Raw genomic sequence first — 25,281 nt, forward strand, 5'->3', positions numbered from 1 at the left:
TGGGCCCAAAGCTCGAAAGAAGGGTAGGAAAGAAGCGACTAATCCCCGTATTCTCAGGATTTGTTCGGTGATTTCTCCCACTCGTCCCACGGCTTCTTTGGACTTACCTATTTTTCGAGGTTTTCTTACACGAAACTACGAGGGACAAGGTGGAGGATTTCAAACTCCCCTTCCGCGAAGGATCCGATGCACTCCACATAAATACCCACATCTCCGTGCCTCACTATGACTCTCTCGGTTAAAACTTAAAACCATTTAATCTCTCTCTCTCTCTCCCCTAATCCTAAGACTTCTCCCAAACTGTTTCTTCACTCTAGACTAGGCCGTAAACTGTAATTAAATTAAATTAAATTAAAGCCACTCACACTCAAACAGCAGGTCTACGCATTTCGCCTTTCCTTTCTGATGACTGATTTTGATGCACCTATGCACGTGGTTTGCTACAGGGGACCATATCTGATGAAAATTCCCTCATTTTTTCACTAGATATCGGACCCCACATCTCAGATGCTTGGTTTCTTTTGGAACTAAAGATATACAAGTCTACTCTTACTCTTATCAAGAGAAATGAAAAAAAAAAAGAAGAAGATATATAACTCTTAGGTCTTAGCTTTTTTGTTTTTTTAATTTTTCGTTCAAAAAGAAAATATAGATAAATATATAGAGGTACATATTCTACTTGAGTGGTTGCTCCGGCTTCTTGGCTTTCTTTACATCGTTGACATCATTGTCTATCTTTCATTTATATAAACATCCGCTACAGTGCACCACTGCAGCACTGTATCTCGTGACTTTTATTTTAATGAATTCATCTTGCTAGTTTCTTATAAAAAAAAAAAAAATTATGTTAGATGCATTAACATGAATCGTCATTATCTAAGGTTGCACTTGGCATTTCTTATTTTAAGAACTTATCTTCTTTTTTCAATTAAAATGTTTCTATGAACACTGAGTTCTTAATAGTAAAAAGGAGATAAGTCTTTATAAGGCCAAATGCAACTTAAACCTTATCCCAGCTAAGGTCGGTCATCATATTAATGTCATATACATTGTTAAATTAGTGAGTGCTTAAATCGTTTCTTACAAGTTTGATTCATGTTTTTTTTTTTTTTATAAAGTTAACCTGTTGCTGAACAAAGATCATATGAATAATGTATATATGTTGAAGAATAATAAAAAATGGACTATTTTGAAGAATTTTCAAGTATTGATATTCTCTTAATTATCAATGTAAGAATCACCTTAAGCAAGTTGAAATATCTCTTTTTTCATGCCGAGAAAATTTGGAAATGTCGGTCATATATAGGAGGAGTATCACATCTTGATGAATGAGATGGTGGATGAAGGACCACGTAGAGAGTGTTTGGTTGGACCCTAAAATGATATAGCATTAGAATTTGAAATGAGCCCCATATAAATGAAGTGGATCATCACTCAGGCTCACCACCATTGAAGGGGGTTAATAACTTGAGATTCCTAGTTGAGCTTGAACATGGAAGGGGAATTTAGAGCTTCCAGTATGTTGGTAATTGATCCAATTATTTTACATTATTATATAATATAATGGGAATGATAATTACCTTGGTAATTGATTTTCTTGTTTTTATCTTCCCATGAGAAACGATAAGATTGAGGACAAATATATAGGAGAAAATGAAGGCTGATTAATTCAATGCGGGGGACCGCATTGGAGTGCTTAGTTTTTCATCATCAAACAGCATAAAGGAAGGAGGGGGTTAGAATTAACTTTAATCATTTATAAAATTTATTGTGTTGTTGAATAATATTAGTATATTAATGTGGGGTAACACGCTTAAATATGTCTTGCACAAACACACACACACTCTCTCATGGGGCATCATTACATCTCATGCTCTTATTGATCATGATTTTGCCCCCATGCCCAACCATCATGTCCCATTTCTAACAATCATCCCTTCCCCAATTTCACCTTTCTCTCTCTCTCTCTCCCAAACCCCAGATCTCCACCTGGATTCACTTTCTCTCTTGTTGGGACGTCTTATTCTATAACTTTTCTTGGAATTCAAGGACATGTTCTCCCCTATAGCGGTCTTAGTCACTTGCAATGCATGTAACCATAATTTTTGCCGTGAAGTCTGTTATGTTTTTGGGGTTTCTTTTGCGATGATTTAGGTCATTTCTGCTCTAAGAATGGAAGGAGTGAATGGAGGGCAAGTTCGTTTTCCTTTTTTTTTTTGGGGGGGAGGGGGGGGGGGGGGGATTCTGGTGTCTGGTAGGAGTGAATAGAAGGGTTGTCTGATAGGAGTGAATGGAATCTGAGGGCGGCAAGCATGAGAATGCGAGTTGAAGTCTTAGGGGGGCTATTTTGTAGGAAAAATGCAACGCTTAGGACCATACCCAATCAACCCATCTCTCCCAAGACCCCATATAACTGGCAAACGGGATTTCCTATCTACTCTTCACCCGCCATGAATTGGAGCCACATCTTTAGTATGAATTGAGAGATGTCTGACTGAAATTCATGGCGGGTAGAAAATGTGTAAAAGAAGTGAATAGAAAGTTTGGGTTTTATAACTGGGACCAACATTTGGTAATGGCCTTTTGACGACTGGCAGGAGAAATGGAGGATTGGCCCACAGTTGCACAAAAAGTAGGGTTGCTTTCCAAAACCTTACCGACTTACCCACCAAATCTTCATCTTTTAATTCTTGTGGGATCAGCTTGGAACTGAGTGGGGTCGATTTGATTGGGTTGACTCGGCCCACAGATTCAATTTTCAGTATTCAATTATTGTCATTATTATTATTATTACTGTTTTTACAGCGTCTGCTTGAACTCATTTCATCTCCTGAGCTGATCTGTTGACTGTATGGTCAATTCAAATCAAACTCAACCCGACATACTAGTAAGATGGGCCCAAATCCAGTAATGCGATGAATGAGCCACTTCTCCAAATACATGTACTGAACATGTTGTGAATTGTTTTCCACATAAGTCCATTGATGATGAGCTTCTTTTTTCTTTTTCTTTTTTTCTTTTTGGCTGCAATGCAAACGTTGATGATGAGTTGTTAAATCTACTGCTTAATTTTCTCTTCTAATATCGCAATTAAAGTTTGGTGACCACCTTTCAAGTCTTGCTTTCATAATGGAGAAGCCAAGTTTTATAGCTCTCTTTCATGAGAAGGAACAAGAAGAAAGAAAGAAAAAAGGAAAAAGGGAAAAAAAAACTGAGACGTTTCATGATGAGACATTGAGCATGAATCATAAAATAGCATTACCTATTCTAGTATAGAATTTGTTCTCAGTGAGATGGTAATGAAAGTAAGACGATATAAGGTTGAAAAGAAAGTTCACACAAATATTTATACAACTTACAATATTCTGGGCTTCTGCCAATATAGAATAATTTAAATATATAATTGGACCATCTAGATCTATAGATAACAAGATTTTTAATATTAGATCAAGTGGGTTGGCCTGGTATATGTGATTACAACAAATCAGACAGATGGAAAACTTACTATAAGGTTATTAATTAACAAGGTAATGGGACTGAGCAAGGTGGAATAATTATTGAATAAGATAATGTGTTGAGGTGTTGTTACAGAAAGAAATGTTGATATTATAACACCTACAGCGTACTGATATATATAGATATATGCTTTAATTTATATATGTTGGACTTGGATGGCGTCCTACAAATGACTGTCCTTCTCAGTTCAGTCTTATGCAAGAGAAAGAGAGAGGGGCCGAACATATAAAAACATGGGTTGGTTGCGGTTGAATGATTGTTGATGAAAACCTCCTCCTTTTCAACTTTGAATTTATAATACATCAGTGATTGGAAAGGGTAAGGGTGGTGGAGGCTTATAAGACTTAGGCTGATTCCCTGCAGATTGGTATGTAATGTATGATTGTGCCATAAATCCCTTTGCCTCTGATGTGGTGCCAGCGCCCTAGCTGGATTGTTTCTTCTGTGGTGGTGTAGTCGGAAACAAGCTAAGATTGGTGTCATCAGGACACAGTTATAAGTGTACATAAATAATACAAAGGAGCGTCTTAGGACTGTATGATGCTGTCCAGGGCCCTTACTAACTTGCCATGTGTCATGTTTTCGGAGGATCTACACAATCATTTGGTAGGTTCAGCATGATTGATACAATTGGCTAATCCATTATTTCCCAATCTTTTTACAGAACTCTTACAACAGTAGATTTAATTGCTCTTCATTCTGCTGTTACAAATTAATGAATTGGGTAACACATTTCTGGCCACGTTCATCCAGCCATACATTAGGAACATCTCTTTTTTGGTCGATGCAAAGATACATACAACCACCCCTCCACCACAACCTGCAGTCCACAGACCCACGCCCAAGTCATGTTACGTCTACCGTTTATGATGCAACATACTAAATTATGTCATATCATCATCATCATCATCACCAAATATAATGTCTAAGTTCATAACAGTGCCCTATCTTTGGGAATGGGGCCCATGTCATACACTCTTTCCATATGTGTGTCCATTTTGCAACAACCCTGATTGGTAGATTTCCACCTATTATCTTCATTTCTTATTCTTATTGGATGTCAAGTATGCAATGTATTTAACTAATTAGCTGCTTTAGTCGCACAAGTGTAGTAAACTACCAGAGCCAAGTATATGATATGGGTAATGGGTGTACTAAAACGGAATGGGCAGTGCTGCGATGGGCCAATTCCGGGCCTTCATCCATTGACGCAAAAGCTGGTGTGTCAGGCTGAGCCAGATAAAGAAATGGGTTGCCCTGAGCTCGGGCCTAAGAAGCCCATCCCTAATCTAAATTATATTATGACAAGGCATACGCATTTGGATTTGGCATTTCAACTTGCTACGTATTTTTACTTCAACCCATGCCATCATCACTCATTTTAGATGGATTAGAAAAATTGGAAATGATAGTCTTTTCCATTTTTGTGATCACACTCACCAGTAATGGACCAGTTTTAGATGGATGGTAAGTAAAAAATGAGCTTCCAAATGTAAAGAAAAACCGCAAAGAAATTCTCTCATTCCAAGTGGTTTCGTAGGTAGGCTACTCGTACCATCATCTCAAGTGTCCCACTCGGCATCACTGACATTCCTAGTTTCAATGGACTACTTGAATCTGGATTTTGGTTAGGGTCTGATTTTAGCAGGAATGAGTTAGATGGTGAGGTCCAAACAAGATAACCCTGTAAGGCCCATTATTTAATTATAGGTGCAAATCGAGTGTCCAGTTTGAAGAATTTACGCAGCACCGGGCATATCCCTACAAATTGTAATAAATACGCACACACCTCGTTCTAATCAACTTATGCATTTGCCTTTCTACAAAAATCAAAAAAAAAAAAAGAAAAAAACACGTGCATTTGCACGTGTTGCACGCCTGTTTTCAGTCCATAATGGGCGTTTACGTTCCAATGGTCAAAAATCATATTTGGTTAGGCCGTTTTCAGTTAAAAACGAGATGAAACAAAGTATATATTTAGTAGACCTGTTCATGGACAGGCTCGGGCCAGGCTTTCACTTTGTATTAATAGATTTTTCTAAGGCCCGAGCCCGGTCCAACCATCAAGCCTACAACTTGGGTCCAAGCCCGGCCCTCATAAAAAGCCCGAAGTCCGGGCCTGGGCCCGAATTCGAAATTTAGCCCATACTATTACTGAAGTGGCTAAATAGAGAAAGAGAGAGAGAGAGAGAGAGAAATTATAAAGAAAATAATAAAAAATGTATATATTAAATTATCAATATATATTTTTTAATAAATTATATATTATTTATATATTTTATATAATATATAAAATACATATTATATATTTTATAAAATATATAATGCTGAGTCGAGCCGAGCCGGGCTCGGGCCAAATCCCAAGCCTGACCCAAAACACAGTCGGGCTTACTGTGTTAGGCCTGCGGGCCGGGCCGAGTCGGGCCATCGGGCTACCCGGCCCATGAACAAGTCTAATGCTTAGTTCCGTTTATGTTTATTCATGGTACCACATAGACACCCGTTAGCAAATGTCTCATTAATTACATTTGTGTATCAAAATCTGTAAAAGCAAATTTCAATTTCTGTGTGCCTCTCCCATTTCAAGAAACTTCAAAATGGAGCTTGGTATTTATTGGCATTTTAATGATATGATACCTAATGGTGTTTATGTATTATAAACGCCTTCATTAAATGCTTGTCTTAGTTTTACAATTACACAAGTAGAAAATATTTATTAAATAAACATAAATAAAACCAAACACTCTGTAAAATGCATAAGAATCCACAAAACTCACATCCTCTCGAAACATCAAAGTGACGTGACTTTGATGTGTGTGCTGAGTTGGCAGTTAGAGAACATTCACGATCAGCACTGTTGTTGATATCCACATTGTTATTAACTATTTGTGACATGTGTTACAATAATCATATACTTATTGAACTAGCAAATGTTATATTGATCAGTTTCTTTCCAAGGCTGCAAATACTGAATTACTGCTAAGTGGTATTTACACACATGGATGTATTTCTCCGTCCATTTTGCTAAGTGTTTTATTTATTTTCATCTAGGTTAAAATTTACTTATCACATGTGCTAATATCATTAGTATGCCGGATTTAGGTTAAAATTTATTTATGTTTTTTTTTATTTTGTAAGATTATATTTTTGTAAATATTATCATCATAATTTCTATGAATTTTTTTGTAGGTGTCAAGAGATTTTATAGGAGTTTATTTTCATAATGTGTGTTAACGATTAATTCATATGGAATGAAATAATCTAGGCAAGTCTTGACAAATTTTAGCTATTGGATATATGTCTTGATAGATTTTAGCCATTGGATCTCCAAATCGTTGAAGCTAGGCAAATGTTGTTTGTACATTGATCATCAACCTACACTGGTATATTATATATGGGATACATTGTATCAAAGAAATAGCTTCAAGAAACTGGTATCATCAAACAAAATTAGGAGTGTAAACGGATCGAATTCGAATCGGATCAGGCAATATTTGAATACGAATCTGATTAAAAAGTCTGATATTCAAATTCGATTTGATATCCGACAGATATTGAAAATTAATATTTGAATTCGAATTTGATTAAATATTTTAATATTCGATTCGATTTGAATTCGATTAATTAATAACTTTAGATAATTAATAAATATGTAAAATAAATATTTTATTGACATAAAGTATATAAATATATAAATGAATTACTATATTATAAATTATATAAAATATTTTATATATTATATATAAGAATTAAATAATCGGTCGAATTCAAATATTTATCGAATCGAATTAGGTCATATCCGAATTCAAATCCGATTAACTATTCAATAAGAATAGAATATCCAAATTCAACCAATTAGATACTTGAATTATTCGAATTCAATTCAATCATACCGAATATCAAATTCGAAATTTAATTTTCAAATACTATTGGCACCCCTAAACAAAATATAGGTGAAAACGTTAACAAACAAAAAAACTGTTTTATGGCCATTTCAATAAAGTGTTGCACCGTCATTTCCTCCAAGAAACACCTCACTAGAAACATCCACGATGACAAACACCTACGCTCGAAAAATAAATAGAGCAAAGTAATAATAGTGGTTTGGAATGAGCTCCCGACCCCTTAATTGGGCCATTAGTACGTCATATTGTCCAACTGGGCTAAAGGGGAATCTCGACTTGGCGCATCTTGACTTTGAGTGTGGCCCCAGTGAGTTGGCGCATCTTGACGTAGACTACTTGAGACAGAGCTCGCAGGAGGTAGAGAGTGTGAAAACTGAAACCAGTTTTGTTACGTTGAAAGTTGAGTGGTGGACGGGCGCAGGGGATAACGTACCAGTGCCAGTGCCACGCTCTGCCCCATAGACCATGGGCCATGGGGTACTTTTTTTTTCTAGCCATGCAAGGTGTACGGCATGTACCATAGACCACGTACAACTCTATATTATTAAATGCTTATTAATTAAATAAAAAGCATGTACAGATACGTCGCTCGATCCCCGGCAAAGGCAATGAACGGCGGAAGGGCTTTTCTCCGCGTGAGGGCCAGGAGGGTTTTTTTTCATGAGTGCCTCTCTCTTGGCGGGAGGGTTTCTTTCTACGTGAAGGGTCTTTTTCTCAACGGAAGGGTTTCTCTATCACATTTATGGATGTGAGCTTTTATTTACTTTTATTGGTGTTTGTTGGAGAGGTTTTTTGGACAGATTTAAGAGATAACAATTTTGATCCAGGTCTATAGAGAAGACTTGAGATCTTTGGTTCTATTCATTCTAATCTTCGTTTTTCCTTTATTCTTTTTCTTCTTCCTGTTGAACCTTGGTCAAATTTGTGTGTGGTGTGCCTTTGTAGTCTGCCATGAGTATCAATTTGTTGTAACAATGTTATCATTCCTTCAACCCTTTTTCCGGAAATTTTTGAGTTCTCTCTAACAATATTCAAGCTCCAAATGTTTTGACTTCTATAACGACATGGATGGGTGGTTTTTTTGCACATTTTACATCCCTACAGTTATAAATTACATTTTCTATTGTGCACTTTTAGCTTTTTATGGGGCCCATTTCTTAAATGTTTTGACGGTGGAGCGTTAGGGAGAGTTTTGTAATAGGAGGCAATCTTGGGCCTTTTTCACTTTCACGTTTTTAATTATGCCATGGATTGGGTGCCATGATACCTGTTTTTTCTATACCCCTTGAGGGTTTTGCATAGTTGATCCGGACTCATTTGGTAGGAAAACACACTTGCTGGCTTCATCTCTGTTGGAGGGTTTTAACCAACCTTTTTGGCGTTTCTTAAATATGTGTCAGTTGTAAAGATTTCTCAAATCGTTTTTCTCCCACTGCTTGTGGTTACTTATTTTTGTCTCAACACACTTAACATGCTTTGTTGTATTTTTCATTATTATTAATTTTTCTACTTTATAGCCTAAGCATTTATGAACAAACTTGCCTTTAGGCGTAAAAGAACACAAAAATCAAGGTGGTGGTTCCACTTGAAACCAAGTAATGTGTGTATGTGGATTAATGGAGGGCTCATCATCTTGACTTCCCAAATTAATTAACAAGATGCCTTCTTTTGGAGGATACATATGTATGGACAAAATGAGTTTGAATCTTTGAATATCTCTCTCACATACACTTGGAATGATGACTCGACCGATGTATTTTTTCATTATTCTTGTTAGAAATTGTGCAATTGTTTTCTGTGCAATTTCAAAAAAAAAATACACGATTGATTTTGTTTCTCAAAACAAAACCATGCATGCTGATAAACATTCCCTAAGCATGCAATTTAAATTAACCTAACGAATCTGTTTTCCAAAGGAAAAATTTCTGATTAGTACCATCTATTTTGTGCCTACTAATATTTTAATCCCTAAATTTTAAAATGTGATAATTCAGTATTCAAACTTTCAAAACATATTAATTTAGTATTTATCGTTAATCAACTGTTAAGTGGCATTTGAAAAAGATACAAATGCCCTTGAGTGTTATCTAATTTTCTTTAGCAACTAACCAAACATTAACAAAAAATTAACTGTCCCAAATTATTGCCTCTTCTATTTAAAAATTACTAGAATGTCCACTGATACATGCCCCCAACTTTATTGAATAGAAGAGGCAAAGATTTGGCATTTTTAATATTTTGTCAACATTTAGATGGTTTATAAAGAAAATTAGATGACACTTGAAGAGCATTTGTATATTTTTCAAATATCACTTAACGACTGGTTAACGACAGGCACTGAATTGACACATTTTGAAAGTTTGGGTATTAAATTATCGGATTTTAAAGTTCGGGGACCAATGTATCTAATTCACATCTACATCCCACAACGTCTCACAACACATTTCTGATGTGTATTGAGAACATCGCCCGATGACGACATCATCATTTCCAGTGCTATCATTGGGAGACGTTCCCAATACACAACAGGGATATGATGTAAGATGTTGTGGGGCCCAAATCTGAATTCCAAAGTATCACTATATGCAAATTACAGTACACTGATCAATAATTTTCCCTTTTCCAAATGTGGTATTCTTTGTGGTTGTGTTAGCTGGTTCCCCGAATTGATTATCCTTTACTTTGGCGACGTGAGATGAGCAGAAGGAAAGCACTTGGATTGATATGTGTTATTTGATCAACAGATTCATTCAATTATATTTATGTCAAGTTGTAAAGGTCTGCATAGTCCCGTAATGTGGTCTGGGTTCAGGAAATTGGCTAATAGAACCATGTTAGGACTTAGGAGTTAGAAGTGAGTATTTCCCTTTAGGCTTAGTTTGGAAGGAGTACAAACACAAATATATATAATGCAAAACCTTGTATTTTTGCATTGTACATATTTCTAGTTGTATTCTTCCAAACTGAGTTTTAATGATTGGTGAATATATCATCTATCATGACGGTGAGTCCACTATTATTAGATAATGGTCTGAGTGTTCATAGTTCGGTTTTTCAAAGTGAACCAAAATCAACCAGTTAACTGATTAGTCGGTTTGATTATTTAATTTTTCAGTTTTTATATTTATTATATATTATAAATAAATTTATAATAAAATATTACAAATATATGTATATAGTAAGTTAAATCAAGTGCCAGTTTTTCATATTGGTTAATCGAAATCGAATGAATTATAACTTCAGTTTTTTTTTTAAATGCTAAATTAATCGATTTGGTTAAAACTAAAATTTTCAGTTTAGTTTTATTGGTGGTCTGTCATGTATACTATTCGGAGGATTTGCTGAAGTGGCATTGGCACAAATAGGTGGGATATGATTAAGGTTCAAAGTATTAACACGTGTTTCGGAACCCCTCCGATATGCCCCTATAGTGGGTGTATGGGGGGTCTGACCTGTTCAAGGGGCAGAGGAGCTCTAAATTAGCCCCTTGAACTGGTTTCGAAAAAAATAAAGAAAAATAAAAAAAAAAAAGTATCAATTTGCCCGACAATACTCTTACCAATGTATAAGAAATATCAATATTTTGAACCTTGCATATGATTAATGTGAATAATTCATTATTAACTTCTAAAGATAAGGACGCAACTAATTTCCTCATGTATCACTCCTTGTCCTTGGTAGCTTTTCCTTTTTTATTAATAATAGTAGTATATAAGCAAGAAAAATAAATATCAAATTCCGGTAGGATGTATTATATATTTTTTTGTTCAAGTATTTAATTAGGAATTAATGACAACAATAAAGTCAAGATTGGAATATTCAGAAGAATTATCCGGTGGCATACGCCATATCCAAGGAAAGAGGCGCATGAATAGCCCTCATAATAAGGTTTTACTATACAAATAAATATTATATAACTAAATTATTTATTTAAATTGGGAGAACAGAACACATTGTTTTATTATATAAATAAATATTATATTTGTAATTATTATTTATATAATTTGAGAAGAGAAAAAAAAAGGATGGAGAAAACGCTGGTAATTAAACAAGGAGATGGATTAGGATTACTTTACGCTTTTTGTTTATGTGTTGTATTCGAGAAGTTATCCATCTTAATTGAAACGGACGGAGGATAGGCCTTTGGGCTGTTGACCCATGCAATCACCATGGGTCTGCTTCATTGGGTCATTGACTCATGGAATCATACCAAATAGAATAAATCGAAATTTAAAAAACCGAACTAAAAAAATAAAATCGAACCGAAGCCAAAATTTAGAAAAACCAAAATAATTGAAATTGAAATTTTCGGTTTATTTTTTGATTATTTTGGTTAAAATCAAATTTTAATAATATATACTTTATTATATATATTATATATTATATATTATAAAATATATTATGAAATTGAATTTCAGTATATTATATATAAATATATAAATATATAAATATATTATATATTATATATTATATATTATATATAATAATAAAAATGTTGATTAATTCGGTTAATCAAAATTCTAATTCCAAAAATCAAAACCGAAAACCAAGGTTCAAAGTATCATTTCGGGACCCTTCCGTATGCCCCTGTAGTGGGTGTATAAGGGGTCTGATCGATTCAAGGGATGGATAGGTCCTAGACCGATTTTCCTGAACCAGTTTTAAAAAGAAATTAAAAAAAATTAAAAAAAAACAAATATCGAAATGCCTGATATGTCCCTACCGGCGTATTGGGCGTTTCGATATTTTAAACCTTGTTAAAAACAAAAATAACCAAAAACTAAAATAATCAAACCGATTTAACCATAAACTGAAAAAATCGAAACCAAAATTTTCGATTCGGTTATTCTATTTTAAGCGAATAATGCTCACCCCTAACGGCGGCAGACTCATCACTCACTCCTTTGGCCTTTCCCCGAGCCGGCCCAGCTGGTTCATAATTAAGAAATCAGAGAACTTTGTAAGAGCTGTGGCTACTGCAACCATTTCTGCTCCTTCAACTCGAAATCCTATTAGGTGATTGATTTCCATTTGATTCAGAATCAAGGGTTTAAGCAAAGAGGGGTCCATTTTTTGGAAGACTGCTATTCATGCTGTGATGTGAACAATATGAACTGAGGCGAACCTAAGAATTTTTGAAAATGAATGTAAACTGAAGATGGGCTGAAATCTAATTTAAATGGTAGAACTTTATTATGAGTTAGTGTGCACATGTTATTCCAAAGTAAATTGTGATATAGATACTCTTTTTGTAAATCAGGTAGGCTAAGGATGTATGTTCCCAGTGACAGATCCTTGGCATACATGGATTTTGTAATCAGTTTCTGTTATTGATATGATATACTTTACCTTTTTAAAAATGCAATGTCAAATATTTCAATTTTTAGTGTGTGTGTGTATCCAGCTGTGCTTAAAGTATAAACAAGGGTCAGGTTATCAACAAGGATCTAGTATTTAAGGCATGTACTTATGAACTATTAACAGCCAAGAGTCAACATCTCAGGGGCAAAAAAAGAGGTTCTAAGGGGTGGGTGGAAATGACACCTGTATTTAAAAACTTCAACTGCACTAATTCCAGGCAGAAAGAACTAGAAATAATAACCAAACAAGGAGATACCTCAAATTTCTCTAGGAAAAAAGGGAAAAAGTAGCTCTACCTTATTGAATTCTTCGAAAAAATCCATTTAATTCAACCGTGTTCAACACACTAAATCTGCCCTACCATTTCATACATATAATTACATGGGCTGATTACAATGCTTCTAAATTCCATCGCCCAACTCAACTACTCTCATCCTTTTTCTCAACTGTTTGGGGTTGAGTATGAAACCTGCCATGCCATTATGCTCTATCAACAGACTAATTCTTTCGACTCTGAATATCCTTTCCTAATCAAAGTAGAAACTAGAAATTACTAAAGGCTTATAGTAAATTCATAACAATTATTCCCAGAAAATATGAAAACAAAACAATGGGACTGTTTTCGGTCTAGCAAGTAACCGAGTTTGATTAATTGATCCATATGTTGGACATGTGAGACTGGTAGTTCATCTCATAGGCATTTATCTATTTTCCATTATAGAAAATAATCTTTGAGACAGAAACATGGTTAGGGCTTAAAAGAGTCCACCGTGTTTGAAGTCCTTGTGTACAGGATTTTTTTTTTTTTTTTAAGAATCAATTGCCAAGTTTCCCAACATGCTCTTCCCACATTTTTGCAATTCTTATGGGTGCATTGCAGTTGCATGAAGGTCAAGGACTCTCGTAAGGCGAACTATTTAGCAAAAAATGCCCCTGCATTCTGTCAGATATGGTTTGTAAATAAAGGGAAAGATGTTTGGACAAGGCAAGCTTCTGAAGGTTTGTAATTTCTGGCACCAATTCTAGTCCATTTGAAAATGCACTTGCTGAAAAATTAATTTCTATCTTATCACATAAACATAAGAGTGAGCTCATATTTGACCCAGGATGTCCTCAATCCACTTCTTCAATTACTGGGAGAGTATGTGGTGAAGTTAGTAGCTGTATGCAAATAGAACCAGATAATACAGAAACAACAGATATATTTTACCTAACTAGCATAACTTCTGGGCTTGCTTCATCTGCTGAAAGAAGGTGGTCATCAGAGTTATATATAGACTTAGACAAAGAAAGCTTATATAATCAGTTTCAAGAAACAACAAGAGAAGCTGAGGCATCAAAAAATGAAGCATATGCAGAGTTACTGCAGTGCGAAGCACTGGAATCAGAAGCCATTGAAGCTATCGACAAGGTAGGGTTGATGATGTTTACCTCTGTATAAATAATTTTTTTGAAACTATCACAATGTTGGTTCCATAATCACAGTTTATGAACAAATTTCTTAAGAAAATTCCAGAAATAAATTTGGACCCTTTGACTAATATTTAGTGTGGCTGCTTGTGTTTTCAAATACTGAAAAGTGAATACATGAGGCTGCTTGTGTTTTCAAATATGGTCCCTTTGACTAATATTTAGCGTGTCTGATACCAATTATTACATACTTGACCATCATAACAAAAACCTTAATACTTGCACAAAAAAAGGTAAAAAATAGCCTTAATACTATTGGAATGCATTTATACAAGTTGCTTAACTTTAGGACTGTAACATCCCACCTAGTAGAAATGGGATGAGCCCAAACCACACTCCAAACTTTTTAAGCAGAGCTTTTTGTTCATTTTCTTAGTTATAAATGATGACAAATTGTTACAGTTAAAAATCTGTGTCAAGAGTAAGCATTTGAATTCCTTATTAAATTGAATTGATCCTTGGCAAGGGCAAGGGGTAACTAGAAATCAGTTGTACTTGGGAATTACCTCCAAGGGGAGTTGATTGTAACATAGAAATTAAGTGGGCTAGGTAGTTGTTAGCCTATCATTAAAAGGAATGGTCGGCATAGTTTCACCTTTTGCATCTCATTCTTATTTGAAAAACAATAAAATTCCTGATTGTTAGCGATTAAAAAAACATTGTTTCTAGAGAATATGAGAAAACAAGACTTAAAAATTAGGAGTATTTATTGCTGGTTGTGATAAAATTTGATCCTTCCCCTTGATAGAAGATCTCATTCCCTGGTCTTCTAGGTCAGAGATTTTGAAGCTGCTCGCTTGCATGAAGTTGAACTCAGAAAAGAGATTGAGGATGCATTGAGAACTGCTCAAAAAGAACAAAAGCAGCTCTTGGAACAAAGGGAAGAACTAACAAGAGAGCTAAATAAGACCATGAGAGGCATTGCTGTACTTGACATTCAGACCCAAGAAGCCATGTGTCAGCAGGATGAAGCTGCTCGAGAATTAAGGCTCATATAAGCTTTAATAGCAACTCTTTGGCATGAGAGGAAGAGAGTCCAAAGGCAGAAAGAGGAATCTCTCTGTCATCTTAAACAGTGGGGAAGGTGTAGCCATACTGGAGTGCAGACATATGGTGGGTTCACTGGGCTTGTCGATAGTTTCCCCAAGTTCACAGAATTTTCTCTACTGGATCTACAGACTGCAACATGTGACTTTTCAGAGAGTTTCAAGATTGGGCAGGGAGAATATGGTTGTGTTTACAAGGGAGAGATGTTTGATAAGTGTGTTGCCATAAAGAAGCTGCATCCACATAACATGAAAGGGAGAATATGGTTGTGTTTACAAGGGAGAGATGTTTGATAAGTGTGTTGCCATAAAGAAGTTGCATCCACATAGCAACTCTCTCTCTCTCTCTCTCACACACACACACTCCCCAACAGATTAACCATTTGGATGCATCCTATTTTTTTTTCCTCAGCCATTCACCATTACTTTTCTAACCATAAAAAAAAAACAGAAAAAAAGCACGAAAGAGGTGAAATTTGTAAAATTGTCAGTTGGAGATACTTCAGTGTAAGAGATCTAACTAGGAACATGTATCAGATGACGGATTTGACCTTCTATGATGTGCCAATCATATTCTGCAGAGATGGGATTTAAGATTCTTCTGTCAAAATTGAATCCTAGTTTCTATTATTACAAATGTTGATTGGAATAGAGGACTGGGAATTCAAGGACAAGCGAAATAGCATTTCTTATTTAAATCTTGAGATACAATTCTTTTTTTTTGTATGAATAAACATCTTTTTCCATGCAAGCAGATTATAGTTCTCAGCAAACTAAAACATCCTCATCTGGTGACTTTAATTGGTGCCTTCTCAGAAGGCTGGTCTCTCGTCTATGAGTACCTGCCAAATGGGAGCTTCCATGATCACTTCTTCCACAAGAGGAACAGTCCTCCCTTGACCTGGAAGGCCCGAACACGAATTGCAGCTAAAATTTCAAGTGCCCTGCTCTTCTTGCACACTTACAGATCAGAGAAAATCATCCATGGTGACCTCAAACCCAAAAACATCCTTCTTGATTCGGAATTCAACTGCAAGATTGGAGATTTTGGGATTTACAGGCTTGTCCCTGAGGAAACTGCACGGTGTCCTAGTTTTCGCCAGAAGATAGAGCGTATGGGTGCATTTTCATATATGGACCCAGAAGTAGAGAGGACTAGCGACCTAACATTCAAGTCTGATGTCTACTCTTTTGGGATCATTGTTCTACAACTACTTACTGGGAGGTTCCCACATGGCATAGTGAAGGAGGTGCGTCAGGCAGTTTCATGTGAGAAACTGGCCTCAATTTTGGATACATCTGCTGGAGAATGGCCTACATTTGTAGCAAGACGACTGGTAGACCTGGGTTTACAATGCTGTGAGTTGAACAGCTGTGATCGACCAGAGCTGACACCAACTATGGTGATGGAGCTTGAGTGGTTGCACACTGCTGAAGAGCGACCTATGCCATCTTTCTTCTTGTGCCCAATCCTTCAGGTGCGTAGTAAGAAATTCCTTCTTGGCTCTTAGAATCAGGCTAACAATATGGTGATAATAGAGTGGTGATCAGATGAGAATATTCTTATCTGTTATATCTCCTTTGTTTAAGTAGAAGATCAAGACTGTAATCAGTCTTGAATCCTAAAAGGTTTTAGGTTTGCAAAACAGAAGAAAAAGTAAGAGAGAATAGAAGAGAAACAAGAGAATACAAGTTGTTGAAAGGAGGGACAGATTCTTACTAATCTGCCGCCGCCACTCTCTTAATATTTATAGGTTATGTTTAGTACATAATGGAAAGGACACATCTGCCCTTGGTACTTACATAATAAATAAAGTAAATAAAAACTGAAATAAATAACAATTGAATTAACAAACTGACTCAAACTGACACTACTATAACTGAAACAAATAACTACACTGCTGTCCTACGAACATAGTGGGTACCACTACAGTGGGGCCCACATCAGTGTTCTCTACAGTTTATAACTTATTGGCTTGAAAATATGGGAAATTCTTTTAGTTCTTTATCTGAACTTTCCAGCCAATGAATATAGACAATATGATTCCTTTGAGTTACTCAATGAGAGCATTTCCATTAAATCATTACTCAATGGGCCATGACATCATTAAAGCAAGGAAATCAAACAGCTAGAATTCGTGTTTTAGTGATGACTTATGAGGTTGTTAAGTACTCCAATATAAGGGTCATTATTTGTTAGAATAAAGAACAGTTGGCTTGTTCCACGTGGCATTTAGTTACAAAGACAGTTACCACTTGTACCATTCGTGCCAATGAAGGGATGAGAGATCCATCCCATGGGCGTCCAAAGATTGCGGAATAAGGGGCGAATTTCAAAAAAATTTTCTCTCCCTTCAACTGGGAATTACATTCCCTATTTAGAAAATCATATTTTCAATGATCATTCTTGAACCTTAAACTGAACCAGATCTGAACCAAAAGGAATAAGAGAGAATTATACCTGATACGGAGAAGTTATATCTCCCAACGAAGGTGTTCACGCCCAAGGAAGGATCCAAAGACTGCTCCCACTAAAGATGGCGCAGTGCAGGATGGAGCAAAATCAGTAGTGTTCTTCCCCAAGAACTCTGTCCTTCGCAAGAATCAGTAGAATGGTACGTGAGCACAGCTTTCTTTCAATCCTTTCTCAAAGAACTAATGTCAAGATCCAATCTTGACTTCTCTCACAACTGGAGATCGAACTAGCAAACAGGGCGGCAAGAACAGGGAGGCGGCAAGAGAGTATTCGCAGGGTGCAGAATTCTCTCTTCTTGATTTCAGCACTAAAGAGGATCTGATGTATATCTCCTAAAGGTTGCCGCCCCCTCCTTCCTTTTTGTTAACTTAAAAGATCAGCTCCTAATCCCATTAGGAGCTGCTTATCCAAATCATATTTGGATCAGCCTTCTCTTCTAGTGATAAGGATAAACCCTTATCTTATCTGCAAATTAGATTAGCTTTCTCCTAATCCCATTAGGAGGTTTCTAGATCTGAATCACATTCAGATCTGGACTCTTTGAGTGGATAGGATTAAGACCCTATCCTATCTGTTAATCCATCTCAGAATTCGCCCCTTTAATTAACTAAATAAATAGCCCAGTTCGAAATGGGCTTTAGGCCCATTAAGTTTATGTGCTCAATTAACCTTCCTAACTGCTGCCCAATTGGGCTTCCTTGTATGGCGTGGGACCCAAGCATTGATCTACACATCAGCCACATGGGTTCGGCCCAGCCTTTGTTACAAGGCCTGGTCGAATACACTGTTAAAGACAGTGCACCCCCTGAAACCCATCGAATGGGCTCTATGGGCCCAACACTTACCCTAAGTGGTCCCTGGGCCAAGCCACCTTGTAACACCCAGGGACTGTGGGCAGATGCAAGATTAGCCCATCAGGTATCATCCTCAATGGTCTTACACTTAACCTTTCAGCCCTTAATGATCATACACTGCCCGACAAGAGAGGACCTCTCCTTCGACTGCAAGGAACAGTGTTGCACTCTCCACTTATATGGATCCCGGGAATTAAAACCTTTTGCAAACATTTTAGAAACCATAATATATATACTTTTATATCTCATATAAAATATACTTTGCAAAACAAATCTCAACGGTTGAAATCGGTTGCCGGCAGTCTTGGTTTCCAATAGTGAAAGTGCATCCCCGATCATTACCTTTGTCTGACAAAGGGGCTGATCCTGTCACTATGATCACCCACTCAGATGAATTCTCGGATTGTCCCAACATACCCAGGTTTTGACCCCCGCTAAGGATCTCACTAATTGGTACATCAAAGATAGCCCGATCTGACACCTAGTGCAGTATCATAATCAAGTCTAGGGGTCGGGTGTAACTTTCCAGTTTTGCCCATCAATCTCCAAGGTTCAGGGCAATACTGGAAATCTGGTCCAGTTCAAAGATTCAATTAATCCTACACTGTATGTGCCTAGGGTCTCACCCTGGCAGCTAAGATAGGCCACCCCAACCGACTTTGTGGCACCACAGTGTCAGCCTTGTTAGGATAGGTCTCCCCAGACCGACCCACTAGCTGTGAACATTCTAAACTAACACAAGTCTCATTAAGTGTCCAGTTTAAGGGCATTATACAGAAACATACCAAGGGAACATGAATCAAATATGCACTTTTATTCATTTACAATAAACTCATAAAGTACATCATTCTGATTGAAGCTAAGGGCATACAGAACTGTCTAACAGCCAATTAGTTGTAAGTCAGTTACCCACCAACCCAAAATGTATTTTTACCTCATTCCCATCTCAATTAATGCAAGAAATATCTACGATAAGCTTCCTTGCCTCTACGATGAACCTACGTCATTTGCGATAAACTCACACCCCCTACCTCTTCTTTCTTTGTTTTTACATGGTATCAGAGCCTGTAATACCTTCCGTTGCTACTGCCTTTTGTAGCTGAAGCAACCTGTAATTCCCTCTTGCTTTATCCCTTTTTCTCCCATCATTATCAAACCCTGCCATTGTTTCCAGCCGTGACGGCCATGGAGTCTGATCCAACTTCTCCTTACTACCTACACCCATCCGATAACCCAGGGAGCATTCTTGTATCTTTTACTTTGACCGGAGATAATTATCCAACATGGTAGCGGGCCATGAGAAATGCACTGAGAGCAAAGAACAAATACCGGTTCGTGGACGGATCTTTGCCACTGCCAGCAAGAACATCACTAGACAAGGATGCTTGGGTTAAAGGTAACTCAATGGTGGTTTCTTAGCTGTTCAATTCTTTGGCGAAAGAACTCCAAGAAAGTGTAGCCTTCATTGACTTGGTTTCTAAGATCTAGGAAGAGTTAGAGAAAAGATTTGCACAAAGCAACATCCCACGGATACATGAGTTGGAATGGGACTTGACAATGCAGCAGCAAGGAGACCTAACTATAGCCAAGTATTTCACAAGACTCAAAGGGTTGTGGGATGAACTTAGAAGCCTCACCGATCTGCCTCAGTGCACCTGCGAAGCTTTGAAACAATTCATTGCAGACCATGAGAAAGAAAAACTCCACGAATTCTTGATGGGTTTGAATGAATCTTTCAACATCATCCAATCGAACATTTTGGGATCAGATCCACTGTCGAGTTTAGACAAGGCATATTCTCTTGTGATCCAAGAAGAATGCCACCAAATGTCTATCTCCCTTCGAGGACCGCCCAAACCTCGAGACTCTGAGAATCGCAATCATTCCAAGTATGTTTGCAATCAGTACAAGAAAATTGGGCACACAAGGGAACATTGTTACAAGCTTGTGGGTTACCTTGTCGGATAGGAGAAAGGCAGACCAAATTGTTCCACAAAGTCCGGCAAGGTTCCCCAACCGAGTTCATGTGCCAATGCAGACACCAACGATGATGAATCACCTACTGCTAGGCTGAGCATCCAACAATATAACCAACTGATGGGCCTATTGAGCAGAGAGACCCATGAATCAGCTGCACATGTAAATCTTTTTGGAAGCACTCCACTATTTCCGTTGGATGGATTCTAGATAGTGGTGCTTCTGACCATATGGTTTCCACTGCATCATTATCTAATCACACTCGGCTGCAATCTCCCAAACCAATTCATCTTCCGAATGGGACTGTTACAACTGCATCTCATTACGGAAATGTGAATCTTGGACCGAACCTGGTCATCAATCATGTTTTACATGTCCCAGAATTCCACTGCAACTTACTCTTTGTTAGCAAACTTACAAAGGAGTTGCAATGTGTTGTTATGTTCTTTCCTTCATTCTGTGTTCTCCAGGACCTTGTCTCTTGGACCGTGATTGGGATGGGTAAACTCGTGGACAAACTATATTACTTTACTAATGTTGGATTTGTAGATAGTTTTGTTGCACTCACTACAACCTCGAATAAAGGCCAAGAGCTTTGGCACAAACGACTTGGACATGCCGCATCACAGTGCCTTTCTCTCATCCCAAAGATTCTGACCCTTCCTCAAACCAGCTGCTGCGATGCATGCCATAGGGCCAAACAATCCAGATTATCATTTCCTGGTACAATAGAGCCAACAGTCTCGGGCTGCTCAACCCTTTGACCTGGTACATTGCGATTAATGAGAAGGGTATAAGACTCCATCACACACGGGCACACATTATTTTCTTACCATTGTTGACGATCATATAAGATGTACTTGGACTTATCTTTTGAAATTTAAATCTAAAGTTGTTCGTCATCTCATATCCTTTCGTGCTATGGTAAAAAGGCAATATGGCCACTCCGTTCAACAAATTCGATCGAATAATGGCAAGGAATTTTTTTTCTATTCCTCTTCTCAATTACTTTGCTGAACAGGGCATAACCCAGCAACATTCTTGCGTAGCCAGCCCTCAACAAAATGGTGTTGCAGAGCGCAAACACCGTCACCTGCTAGAAGTCGCCCATGCATTACGATTCCAAGCTTCACTACCTGTCACATTCTAGGGTGAATGTCTCCCTATGGCCACATATATCATTAATCGGCTACCAACACCGTTTCTTTCAGGAAAATCTCCATCAGAAGTACTACTGCAACAAACCCCAAGTTACAACCACATGCGAGTGTTCGGCTGTCTCTATTATGCAAAAATACAGCCCAAACCTCAGAACAAATTTTCTAGCAAGGCAACACGCTGTGTGTTTATTGGGTACCCCTTTGGTCAAAAAGGGTATCGTGTGTTTGATATAGACATTGGGCACATTTTTACCTCCAGGGATGTCATATTTCATGAAGATCAATTCCCATTTCAGGCTTCACACCTAACATCAACCACTCCTATCATCCCATTGCCTGCATCTGACCATGATTCGACCACATCACCTGATCCATTGGTCCATGACATACAAGAAACATCACCAATCACAAGCACACTTGTTGGCAGCCCAGAAACAACCATTGAAGAAAATAACCAAGTTTTCACCCAGCCTGGCCCACGACTGTGTAGACCTCTACAAGTCTCCACTCGCTTGAGCTCATATGACTACCAACTTCCACATTCTCTTGCTAATGCAGTCACCAGCCCGGGTGCTTGTCTAGCTACAATTTCCTCAGAAATAGAACAATCTTCCCTCTTTGAGGCTGTCAATAATCCCAAATGGCGATAGACAATGGTAGCCGAAATCAACGCACTTGAGCGCAACAACACATGGACACTTGTAGACTTACCACCTGGAAAGAAGGCCATAGGTTCAAAATGGGTCTACAAGATCAAATTGAGAGTTGATGGTAGCATTGAGAGATACAAGGTCCATTTGATGGCAGAAGGTTACAATCAAGTCGAAGAGCTTGACTATCATGACACCTTTGCGCCTATAGTGAAGATTGTTATTGTTCATTGTCTGATCGAGTAGCTGTTGCAAAGTATTGGGAACTTCATCAACTTGATGTAAACAATGCATTCCTCCACGGTGACCTCCAAGAAGATGTTTACATGTGCATCCCTCTTGGATTTTCCAAAAATGGCGATCAACGAGTTTGCAAACTCCAAAAATCCTTATATGGCCTCAAACAAGCTTCACGGATGTGGTTCCAAAAATTCACTCACGCACTCTTGGGTGCCGGTTTTACCTAATCAGTGGCAACTACTCACTTTTTACAAGCAAACAAAACAACTCCTTCATTGCGGTCCTTGTGTATGTAGATGACCTCATCATCACAGGAAATGATCCAAGCCGTATTGCCTCCCTTAAATCTTACCTCAATGTGTTTCAACATCAAGGATCTTGGACCCTTAACATATTTTTTTGTGGCAGCTTGTTCGAATTAGGCGTCTTCCTAAGTCAGCATAAACACATCATTGACATTTTGAACGAAACTGCAATGCATGAATGCAAACCATGTTCAACCCCCATGGAGCAGCAATGGCACTTCAATAATGATGCCAGTCCAGTCCTCTTTGATCCAGCTCAATACAGGCATTTGGTGGGCTGCCTTCTATACCCTACGGCCATAAGGCCTGATCTTAGTTTCACAGTAAATCAGCTCAGTCAATTCATGCAAGATACATGAGAAGAGCACCTCTAGGATTTTTTACGGGTGGTCAGATATCTCAAACCCACTTCTCATCTTGGCATATTTATCCCATCCACTAATGATTTTATGGTCCAGGCCTTCTGTGATTCCGACTGGGCTAGTTGTCCACTTACCCGGCGCTCCATAACAGGCCATATCATAATGCTTGGGCAGTCTCCGATCTCTTGGAAGACCAAGAAACAGCATACTATGTCGTGATCCTCTGCAAAGGCAGAGTATCGAACTATGGCAGTCACAACCTCAGAACTCATTTGGCTTAAACGAGTTTTTGCAGATCTAACAATTCACATCACAATACCCATGGAATTACATTGCGATTGTCAAACTGCTCTCCACATTGCTGCCAATCCGGTTTTCCATGAATGCACAAAGCACATTGATATTGATTGCCATTTTGTCCGAGAGCGTATTTAGAGTAACGAAATCAAAACTTTCCACATCAATAGCAGCAACCAGCCAGTAAATCTCCTAACCAAAGCTCTCGGGGTGTCACCATTTCAAAACCTCGTTCTCAAGTTGGGCATTACGTCTTCTCATGCTCCAACTTGAGGGGAGGGTGTTAGAATAAAGAACAGCTGGCTTGTTCCACGTGATATAAGCTTCCTTGCCTCTGCGATCAACCTACGTCATTTGTGATAAACTCACGCACTCTACCTCTGCTTTCTTCGTTTTTACATTGTTTGGTGCAATGGTATATAATCTTAGGCTGGAAGTGTGGGAATGTGGGTGAGTCAACAAAGCCTTCATGCCAACAAGGATACTGTCCCTGGATAGTGATGACCAACATTGGATAATGGCCCTGCTCCAATATCATCAAGATTATAGATTATATTATCTTTTGAGAAACTTCATTAAAGATCCTTTGGCTTGTATAACCTTGAATGACAAGAAAAGACCAGAATCACAGCCTCTTATCATTTCAATTCAACAAAGCCTTCATGCGAACTACTTGTGTATGAAATGTCATGCTTGCCTAGTGTAGATGTTCAATTGAATAAAAATTGCACTCTTACAGGAGATAATGCATGACCCTCAGGTGGCAGCAGACGGTTTCACTTATGAAGGCAAGGCACTGCGTGGATGGTTGGCAAGCGGGCGGGAAACATCTCCCATGACCAATTTAAAGTTGACCCATCTGCATCTTACACCTAACCATGCACTTCGACATGCTATTCAAGACTGGCTTTGCCAGACTTAAAATCCCACGCATGCATATGTTCATCTACTTAGTGTATAGATCTGTTCTGCTCCGGTTATATTTAGTCCCTAATCTATGCATAATATGTATATGTATGTATAAATGGGTTTTCATTCCATGTATAGCATTCATCTCTGCTTGGATATACTAGTTGATTTATTAAATAATTTTGGTTATGCTTCAATATAAAATTTTTCGAAAAAACAAATATAAAAATGGTGGCAACGAAAAGACAAATCCATTACTCGAGGTGATATCCTGGGTGACTATCTAGATTTTAGCTGTTACTGTAATAGGAAATATCACTAAGAGTAGCCTGAACCATTAAACCCTAGGAGAATTGGCAACGCCTGAAGTTGAACTATAGACGGAGTAGAAACTCGCTCAATTTTGCAATCTCTTAATTGTTTTAGTAAATCAGCTTTTGTGTTTTCATCAAGTAATATGGTGGTGCTACCTATTATTTGATGATCTTTCAGAAATGTTCCAGTAGCCGGATCATTTAGCGAGCTTTGCTTGATAGAAAATTTGCACCTATTTCGGTTTGGCATTCATTTGTTCGTAATTATGATCCCCATGGCACTGCCTCCTACCTGGATTCTCTCTCATATAACGTGGGGACAATTATCCACATAATTTTGTCTCCTACCTTATTCTTCTCAAATAAATAGCTTTCATTCTACCTGTATTCTATTTCTCATAACAGGGTCCAGACTGCCAAACTGGACTGAATCTGACGG

General features: G+C 37.7%; 1 pseudogene; it reads left to right on the forward strand.

Moving 5' to 3' along the window:
- The first annotated feature begins 4,921 nt into the window (after positions 1-4,921).
- Positions 4,922-24,541, forward strand: LOC148853120 (U-box domain-containing protein 33-like; annotated as a pseudogene).
- Positions 24,542-25,281: the final 740 nt, after the last annotated feature.

The sequence above is a fragment of the Nelumbo lutea genome, chromosome 5 (genome assembly GCF_056320005.1).
Source record: "Nelumbo lutea isolate HS-2025 chromosome 5, American lotus-T2T, whole genome shotgun sequence".
NCBI classification, from domain to species: domain Eukaryota; kingdom Viridiplantae; phylum Streptophyta; class Magnoliopsida; order Proteales; family Nelumbonaceae; genus Nelumbo; species Nelumbo lutea.